A 9998-nucleotide genomic window follows, 5' to 3' on the forward strand; every position below is an offset into this window, starting at 1 on the left:
ATGTCTTTGAATTTTTATGTATGTACATGTTTCAAAAATTTCTTTTATTTAATGTTTAATTTTTTTATGTTTAAAGTTTTTTTTTTAAATTATCTTTAACTCTTTTATTAGCCTCTCTTTTTATTACTCTTTAATTAAGATATTCGGCGGTTTCATGTTTCTTTTTTTATTTATATGTTACCTCTTACAGTCGTTGCCGCCATATTTTGTCTCTGAGGTCTCAATTTTATGACATTTTTGACTCTAACGCACCTATTTTTGTCTGTAAGCCAAGATTTTTTTTTACTTTTGAAGAATTCATGATAATTTTACAAATAATTTTAGCAGATGTAAGACAACTTTGATTTAACATTACAAAAACACTACGAAAGCCATAATTTTTTGTTAAAACATTTATTAAATTTAATAAAATCTCAAGACATTGTTTACACCTGAAAATAATGCATGCCAACTTCTACTTTTTTCACTACATCAAAACTTCCAAAATTAGCATAACAATTGTAATGTTTCAAATTCTTCAATAATTTTATTATACACAGTTTTGTTCCCGAAATTAGGTTAAATTTTGTAAAAAATTAAATTGACTTAAAACAAAACAAAAATTACAACGACTGTGTTTTTGGTGCATGAAACGGATCACAAGCAGAATATTTACTTTTGAAATACAGCATTTTATCCCTTTTTTGTTATGAGCAATTTGTACTCTTTTAAATTTCGTTTTATTTCTTTGTTATTATTTTTTTAAATGTTTGTGTTCTGATTGCTTAATGCTTGCAAAAGAACAAGGTTTTTTTGTGTTTTTAGTGCAAAAAAGATATGTTTAAAATTGTTTTAAATACCAAAGGTAATAATTGCAAAGTTCATGTTTTAGCTGATTCAATAATTAATTCAATATCTAATGAACGAAGAAAACGTTAAAACAAATATTAAGCAAACTATGTTTACACATGTGCTTGAAAGCAATCGGTTGAACTGTAAACCAACAACAAATTAAAGTCAAATCAGCAAACCTTCAGATCCCAAAAAGAAGGTAAACAACAGATTAAATCCATCCACGCGAAATGAAATAGATCAACAGAGCTTCCCGATCACGTACGCGGCCGGCCCAACTCTACGCCGGTGGTCAAACGAACCGAGCGACCACCACCACCGCCGGACACAAAATGGGAGAATGGAAGGGAGGAGGCCACCACCCATTCCAGCGCGAATCCGTGATCGATTCGGGAGTTTCGAGCAGGGTGGGGCCGGCTTTTCATAATCGCAAATAATTGCCCGACAAAACCCTGCGGCCGAAAACCAATCCCACTCGACCGCGGTCGAGTTCGTAGCGCCACCGGGCGGCCCGTCCTAGCCTGCGAGAGCGAGCGAACGTGTCTTGGGAGCGGCGGTGGTGGTGGGTATCGAACACGCTTGGGTGGCCCAAGAAAGCAGCACCCGGTGCACGATGGTGAGGATCGTGCGCGGCGCGGTTCGCTGGGTGCGCGCGCGGAAGGTGGAGTCGAAGTTTCCCGTAACAAATGAAGGGTAATTAGCCAAATGCGCGGAAGAACGGACAGGGCACAACAGAAAGAAAAACAACGGCGCACACAGGCCCCGGCGCCCGGGCTACCGTGGGCTGCTCGCGATCTTTACGCGCGATTCCTATACAGCAGCCGGGCGGCTATCGGGACCGGGACCGACGGGTAAAAGTGCAAAAGAAAGGCAAACGACGCGACTCACGTCACGTGCATCCTTTGCGAACGTTGTAGAACGGTAACGATTGTGATTCATTTTCGAGTCCCGGGAGCGGTTGGTTGGTTGTCGTCGGTGGCAATATTGTGGCCGTCGATCGCTTGCACTTTAATCGTGTTTGCTGTTTAAGGGCAGTGAGCCACCATAAATCGTTTGATAAAGTGTGGCGTTTATTGAAAGAGCGCAGCGGACGCGCTGTATTGTTCGAGGGCGTGTGTATTGATCGTTAATAGAAAATTAATAATGATAATTTATAATCACAATCGGGGAAGCGATGAATAGATGCGATTAGGTACAGAAAATAGCGCAGAAGATTTGTTTCAAGATAAAATATGGCCAAGAACTAGTTAAAACATCATATTTATTATTTATCTTCCTGTTTTTATTTTTTGAGACCAGCAGCATGGCTGGAACATGTATAAACATATTATAACAATTCGCTCGATAACATTCGGTTCCTCTCCTTTTTATTTAACCTTGAAGTACTCCATCCATTTTCTTTATCTAGCTTACTAGCTTACTAGCCTTACTAGGCTTATATGATTTATTTTTTTGATATAAAAGCTGTGTACAAAAGATAGATAGCTCTAAAAATAGATGAAGATAAGGGAACTTCAGTTTTTCACAGGCCACATCTTTAGATTCATACCATCTCTTCATTGACTGATAAGGCTAGTTAGAATGACTATGAACAACGTCACATGCCAGGTGAGGGTGGATGGAAAACTCTCAGGACTTTTTGCTACCACCAAAGGTCTGCGCCTGGGGAACGGGCTTGCCTTTCTCCTATTTAACCTGGCACTAGAGAGAGCCATCCGCGACTCGAGGGTGGAGACTACGGGAACCATCTTCTATAAGTCAACCCAGATCCTGGCATACACTGATGATATAGACATCATTGGTCTGCGGCTCTCCTATGTAGCAGAAGCCTACCAAGGGATCGAGCAGGCGGCAGAGAGCCTCGGATTGCAGATAAACGAGGCAAAGACCAAACTGATGGTGGCAACATCAGCGGACCTACCAATAAATAATCAGAATCTACGGAGGCGTGACGTACAGATAGGTGAACGCACTTTTGAAGTCCTCCCAGAATTCACTTACCGTGGGTCAAAGGTCAGCAACGATAATAGCATGGAAGCTGAGTTGCACGCAAGGATGCTGGCTGCCAACCGGTCATTCTACAGCCTGAAAAAGCAGTTCACCTCAAAGAACCTGTCGCGACGGACGAAGCTGGGACTATATAGTACCTATATAGTTCCGGTACTCACATACGCCTCTGAGACATGGACACTGTCCAAATCTGACGAAACCCTCTTAGCCGCGTTCGAGAGGAAGATGCTCATAAGGATACTTGGCCCCGTATATGTGGAAGGACAATGGAGAAGCCGCTATAATGACGAGCTATACGAGATGTACCTCACTGTCGTACAGCGTATCAACGTACAGCGTGGGCTGGCCATGTTGTACGCATGGAAACGGACGACCCAGCCCGTAAAGTCTTTTTAGGCCGTCCACAAGGACAGAGGAGGCGTGGTAGGCCCAAATTGAGGTGGCAAGATGGCGTGGAGGTGTCCGCCATTAAGGCCGGTGTTGGAGATTGATCATTTGAATTTATTAGTTCGAATTCGAAATTCGAACTCAATTTAGAAATAGGCTAGGAAATGAACTCATAGGCATAGATAAGGATAACAGAATGAACTCAAAATGAATTATGTAATGAACTCTTGACAATTGAATATACAGTAGCAAACGGACATTTGAACGAGTCGCATTTATTTCCATAACCGGCACAAATTATTCTAATATCGGGAAAGAAAACGAGTTGTACACCGTATACGAACATTCGTGAGGTTTTCTCACAACCGGGATAACGGACTGGCAGACGAAGGCGCGAGACCGCGAGCGGTTTCGGACACTCCTGAGGCAGGCCAAGCGCAAAGCGGTTGTACGCCGGATAAGTAAGTAAGTAAGTATATCTTTGGAGGCCGCCGGTCTTAAGGCGGTCTCGTGGTACAGCCGTCAACTTGTACGACTTAACAACATGCCCGTCTTGGGTTAAAGCCCCGAATGGACTGTGCCACCATACATAGGACTGACTATCCTGCTATGGGGGGAAATCAATAACTCACTGAAAGCCAAGCCCACCAGTGGCACAGGCAAGATCTTGACCGACAGCGGTTGTTGAGCCAAAGAAGAAGAAGAAGATATCTTTAAAGGTCGGAGGCAGGCCTAGACCATCTAAGGTTGATGCATATAATACGAAGAAGAAGCATAAGCCGTATTGTTGAAATCTTGTTATTTTATTTCACTGAATTCATTTGAATTCTCTCATTTTATTTGTTTTGAATACTATTTTTTAGGAAATAACCAAAGAAAAAATATGATCAATCCTTATACATGTTATCCTCAACAAGTATGCCTGTTATCATTATTGCGTTGACTATATCCAACATACCCGTTAATGCAGGGTGTCTATCCCGGAATTCTAAATACCCAACGTACATGCAACAAACCTTATGCCCTTCTTTTATTTAAGCTTATCCAGCAATGATTGGATAAAATTTTGGAAAATAAAGTACTTGGTATTTTAAATGTGTCGAATTGACACTACTACTATACTTCTTGTATAAAATTAGAACTTAAGATTTCTATCTTCTCCCTAAAAATGAATGGCATCTTCCAATTCTTAAAGACATCTTATAAACTTTTATTTAAATTAATAAGGCACAATTTTTGAAGAAAATTATCCTTTCTCAGAACAAAAATACTATTGCTTTTCGAAATCATTCTCCCGAATTTCGGTAAAATCATTATAATAATGTTATAAACCGATAATAGGTGAACATTAGCAAGATAGGCAATTTATGAGCCCGCAGCAGAAAAGCTTCCCATCGGATGATTTATAGCACTCCCCCTGCCGCCTCTTCCTACCGCAAATCCCCTGCGTGTAAAAAAAAGATAAAAACCCACCTAAATAAATGAGACTTTAGCATTAATGGTAAACATGAATGCGAATTTAATACTGTCTACACCCTGTGTCCCCCCCTGGGTCCAGCCCCGGTTATCGGACGCAATTTTACGATGTTTAAAATTAGCAATTTCCTTTTCTCCATAATTTTCATCCATTTCGCGGCCTCGGCCTCGGATCAAATAGTGCCGCAAGGAGTAGTAGTGGGTTGCCAGAGAGGCAGGGTGTGGTTTTATTTATCGGTGATTGACAGTTATCGTCGTTTGCTGATGAGTTTTGACTGCCAATTCGTGGTCGCCAATCGGTGGTGGTGATCTCACTGTGCCGCGCGGGAAAAGGAAGCGCTCGGCGTGTTTCAGTTTTGATCACGCATATGCTCCCAAGGATATGTGGGGCCTGGGTTGGCACGGGCATGGGATCGGTCGCGGATCCCGCGCGAACCTTTCATTCCGAGAAATGTGCTCTTATGTTAATCGGCCGTGTTCGGTTGTGGTAGACACATAAAAATTGCTTCAACCGGTGGACGATTGATGGCTATATTTATTGAGTGTTGAGCGCGTACAGTGATGGTGTAGGGATTAGACTGCCTTTTTATTATGATTATTATTGTGTGGGAGGAGGTTGAAGTTGAGCGGCTTAACGACTTGAGGCAGTTCATTTGAAATTTTGTTGAGCATGGGAAAAATGAGGGAAGTTTTGCCGGACATGCCTTTGGTCATTTTATGGAACAGGAAATAGAGACTGTAAAATGTTTAACCCAATTCCAAAACATTTGTTAAACGTATGGTCTAATGCCATAAAAAAAAACATACGATCAACATGTGGCAGCCAGTTGCGCAGTGAGTTACGGAGAGGCATAGCTTAAATGAGCGGAACTCCAGACCACACACATGCTACGTGGCACAGTTTCGCAAGCAACCCTGAAAAGTCCTTGGAAGGTCCTTGTGCGAATGCTCCAGTAATGTCAAAACCGCAATAAACACTGCACCCTACCGGGTGTCTGCAGTTTTTTTTTCTCTGCCCTGTACTTAATCCTCCCGAGGTACGTCAAGGGCACGATTGTTGAGCAAAACAAAACAAGAACTACCAACTTCCAAGCTGCTGCAAGCCTCTTATCCTTATCCCGGTTCTGCGTTCATGCCGAGCAACGTCAACATGTGCACACGGTACGCAGATTTCCAGAGACTCCTTCGAAAGCGCAATTTTTCTACACAGTCCTTCTTGCAGCCGAACAAAAGGGGCCACAATCGTTATCCCTGTGGGCTGCCCGCAGGGAAAACACGGCTAGACACGCACAAAAGCGAGAAGCGAGTAAATATTTGTGTTTGTGCCAAAACAACAAAGCCCGCACGGCAACAAAAACCCTGCTGAGGAGCTAAGGTACCAGTCGTTTTTTCTTCGGCGAAAAGAGGACTTCTTCGCAGTAGGATGCTTTGGACGAGTCATAAAACGAGGGAAGAAGAATGTGTACATCTACGTGTGAGTGTCGAAGTGAACGAGAATTGAAGCCGTACGAGCGCAGCATAGAATGTGTTGGCTTTTGGCACCTTTTTTACCTTTTTGGCTTTGCAAGGAGGACGAAGCTGTTTGCCCTGCCACTGTCCTTTGAACGATCATATTGAGCAAAGGAGATGCTCGCACGGAACGAGAAGGATAAGTCGCTTTTCAAAGGCAATATTTGTGTGTAATACTCCACACGCCGGGTTCGGTGTAAGATCGAACGATCGGTGCGCGTATATTTGTCAAAACGTGACAGTTTTTCATAACAGACATCGACACGATACAATTGATGAAGAGTGATGAGATATCAGGTTTTTTGGTTTTGAATTTTGGGTTTTGAGTTTTGTTCATTATTTACTTTAAAGCTCAACTCAATGAAAAGGAGCAAACATTTGAGCATGGGAAAAGATCAAATTCTTTCATTCAGTTTGTGATCGATGCCGGTGGTTGGAAATATTCAATGCAATGTTTTGGATACTTAGGTATTAGTATGTACTGATTAATTGACAGATGTTTCCCAAACATTGTTCTCTCTTATTGCTTCATGAGAATACGCCGCTTGAAGTGTTTGAATGTTTTGAAATTTAACAAATCGTTCGTTTTATGCGGCTTCTTGTGAGACTCATATTGTAATAGTTTCTGTCATGTTTGGCAGATGGCTTTTTTATGAAACGTTCAAGCATTTTTGTCTTCAGGGTGTGTGTCTTCAGAGTCGGTAATTTGTAACACTCGCGTTTAATATTCTTCAGTAAAACTGAACTCTACAAATCCTGCGCAGCATTGTAGATCCTGAACTCATTTGAGAGTCGTGAAAGTTAGCGACTAACTGACATAAAAGACACCATCTTGCAGGATTCAAAACGTTCATTCATACTTACTTATAGTACGCATATCTATCTATTTTGGTGATCAAGAAGTTGTCATTCTTAAACAAGTAGTTCCTTTTTTTCATTCCAGTTTCTCAAACTTTAACTATAGGCTATTGAACCCAAATATTTTATCTCAGACTTACGTGCTACAGGAGAACTTCTTTCCTCTCTCTCTCTCTCTCTCTCTCTCTCTCTCTCTCTCTCTTTCCTATCCCCAAACTAACACAGTGTTGGACGTTGTCTAATCTGAACTCTTGCGGTTTAGCCCTCTGTTGGGAATTACAAAACCTTGCATGTTGTTCTTAAATATTTAAATATGTCTTTGTTGCTGTGGTCAAAACATTATTGTGCTATTTTGAGCTGAGTTTGGTTTTCTAGTTGTTCCAAAGAATACAATATTTGTAATAATTCTATGTAGAGCCGATGCAGATATAAACTCATAGACAAGAACTGACATACTGAAGCGATACAGTGCAGGACTGAGGCTAGAACGAAATACTAGTTTCAATATCCTGAGTACAAATTGGGACATTTGCGAGGACCTAAAAAGATACCAGACGAGAGATTAGGACCGTAGTGTATTCTTGTTATTAAGAGCAGCATGGCAGGCTTAGGACATGATACTAGAAGGATACTCTCCGGAATTTAGACTACGAATGTTTTTCTATTAGGCGTAACGTCCTACGCGGACATGCCGGCCTGTACAGGCTTTCGAGACTTAATTCATTACCACGCTGCCGGATAGTCAATCTTTGCTACGGGGGGACGGTCCATTCTAGGGTTGAACCCATGACGGGGATATTATTGCATTGTTCGAGTTAACGACTGCCCCACTACGAATGATACAGGGATATAAAAATCAATCAAAACCGTAAACATAGATGTCACGTAGAACATTCTATGCTAATTTTCATTTATTGGAGTTCAAGAAAATGAACTCCAAAAGGAAATTTTCAAGATAATAATTAGTAACCCTATCAGCGAAATTGCTAGAATATAATATGCCTGTTTATGTAAGCAGTTTTTCGAAAACAATCCACAAAACTACTACGTCATCAGCATATTTCCCCCGAAAAACCCTCAACCAAGCGATCGTTATCCACACGACGAAACATCAACGTTTGGTGTACGAGTGTGTTTCCAACTGCGTCCACTTTTACCCCGCTCCTCACCTGGGCATCCGAAATGTGACAAATGGTATGTCATTAGACGTTGTCGCATCCAATCGGCTACTGGAACTGAACGGTCGTCCCGTCGACCACCAGCCAGCCTACCTTTACCCATCCGACAGTGAATGGGCGCCCCGTTGATCGATCGGCAACGGACGCCACTTACGGAGGAAATGTATTTTGCATACGGGTTGATTCTCTTCGTTGCCAACGAATATCGGGGGCTGATCAATTATTCGACGTAGGTGGCATATGGGCAAATGTCTGTATAGACTGACCACGGCAACAGCAACAACCGCAAGCAAAAAGCGCGCGCTCCACCGTACACCATTTAGAGAATATTGATTGCTCAACGGGCCGAGCAGGGCGTTGGATGGATGGGTGAAGCTGGCAATTAAGGAAGCGGGAAGAATATAAAGTGCAGTGGGTGAGATTTCATCGGTAAGCAGCAATAATAATCCACCCATAAATTGCACAATTTTTTACCGCTCTTGCATGTTGTCTGTTGCCCGACAGCGGATGTCTGTATTTCGGTTCGGCAAGGTAGACGTTTTTGGAGATTTCTTCATGTTCGCATTGAGCGCTTCTTGGGCCGCTGTTGCCGTGGCAGTCGATGCGCGAAGAGTTGCTAATTTATGAAACCAATAAATCGGACTTTTTTGGAGCTATATGTGTGGTTCCCCCGTTTTTTTTTGGTTTTGGTTATTTTCCTCTTTAGCTGGAATGTCTCAGTGTGGCGGCAGTGCACGCGAAGGACAGGACGGTAGCGGCAGAACTGGCGTCTAATAAACCTGTATTGCTAATCTAATGCTAATTAATTAGCCGATTTATCCTAATCCTTCCCAAGCAAAAGCATCGAACGCGCTCGGTTCGGTTCCGCTTGGATATGGTGGCTGGTGGAAAAAGAAAACTCCGAAAACGAGCAACGCACACAAACAGCACACAGCGCTTAAAACGTTCGCTGAATGCGTACGGATACCCAAAATCGATGTTGATAATAACTAAAACCACTTTTTTTTTGCCGGCGATCCTTGGCTGCTTTTGTCGAAGGGGGGGAGGTTTTAAGAGGGGAACAAAGTGCCGCCCGGACGGTGCAAAGACGGTGGAACGAATCGTCGATCGTCGACCGATCGTACCGAAATGGTAAATAATCGCTAAAGACCACACAGCACAGCAAATTGCCTAAATATTATGGATGAGTTCATCTGCCGCCGCTTAATCCGTCTACGAATTTCTGTACCGTCTGTCTGTAGAGGCACGGTTGAGGAGGGTGAGTTGGGGGCTGGAAGAGAAGTTTTTGTTTTCGTTTGTTGCGTGCTGCTTGTTGCGTGGATGGTGGATGTACCAGTGTGCCAAAGGAGTTTCGCCATTTCCATTTAGATGGCAAAAGGTGAAAGGATAAGGACGAGTTTGCAGTAGTGTTTGAAGCGAAGCAAGCAGAGACTCTCGCAATGGTAAAGATTGAAGACGCCTGATCTTCAAGGTATGCCCTGACTTATTGGAAAGGACACTGGTGTATGTTTGTGAAACAGAATAAAATCAGCTCATGCTGGAATAATTTAATGAAGGAAGTGAACAATTTATTTCATACATGTAAGATTTTTAAATAAAAAGAGATTAATAAATGATAAAGTTAAACAAAAAAATAAAAAGATAGCCTTAAAGCTAAATAAACTATCAAGAAAAGCATAACGAAACAGTAACTGAAAACTCCACAAAAGCAAGTGAGAGAAAACTTAAAAAATCATAAAGTAGCAAACA

The sequence above is a fragment of the Anopheles merus genome, unplaced genomic scaffold, assembly GCF_017562075.2.
Source record: "Anopheles merus strain MAF unplaced genomic scaffold, AmerM5.1 LNR4000581, whole genome shotgun sequence".
Lineage (NCBI taxonomy): Eukaryota > Metazoa > Arthropoda > Insecta > Diptera > Culicidae > Anopheles > Anopheles merus.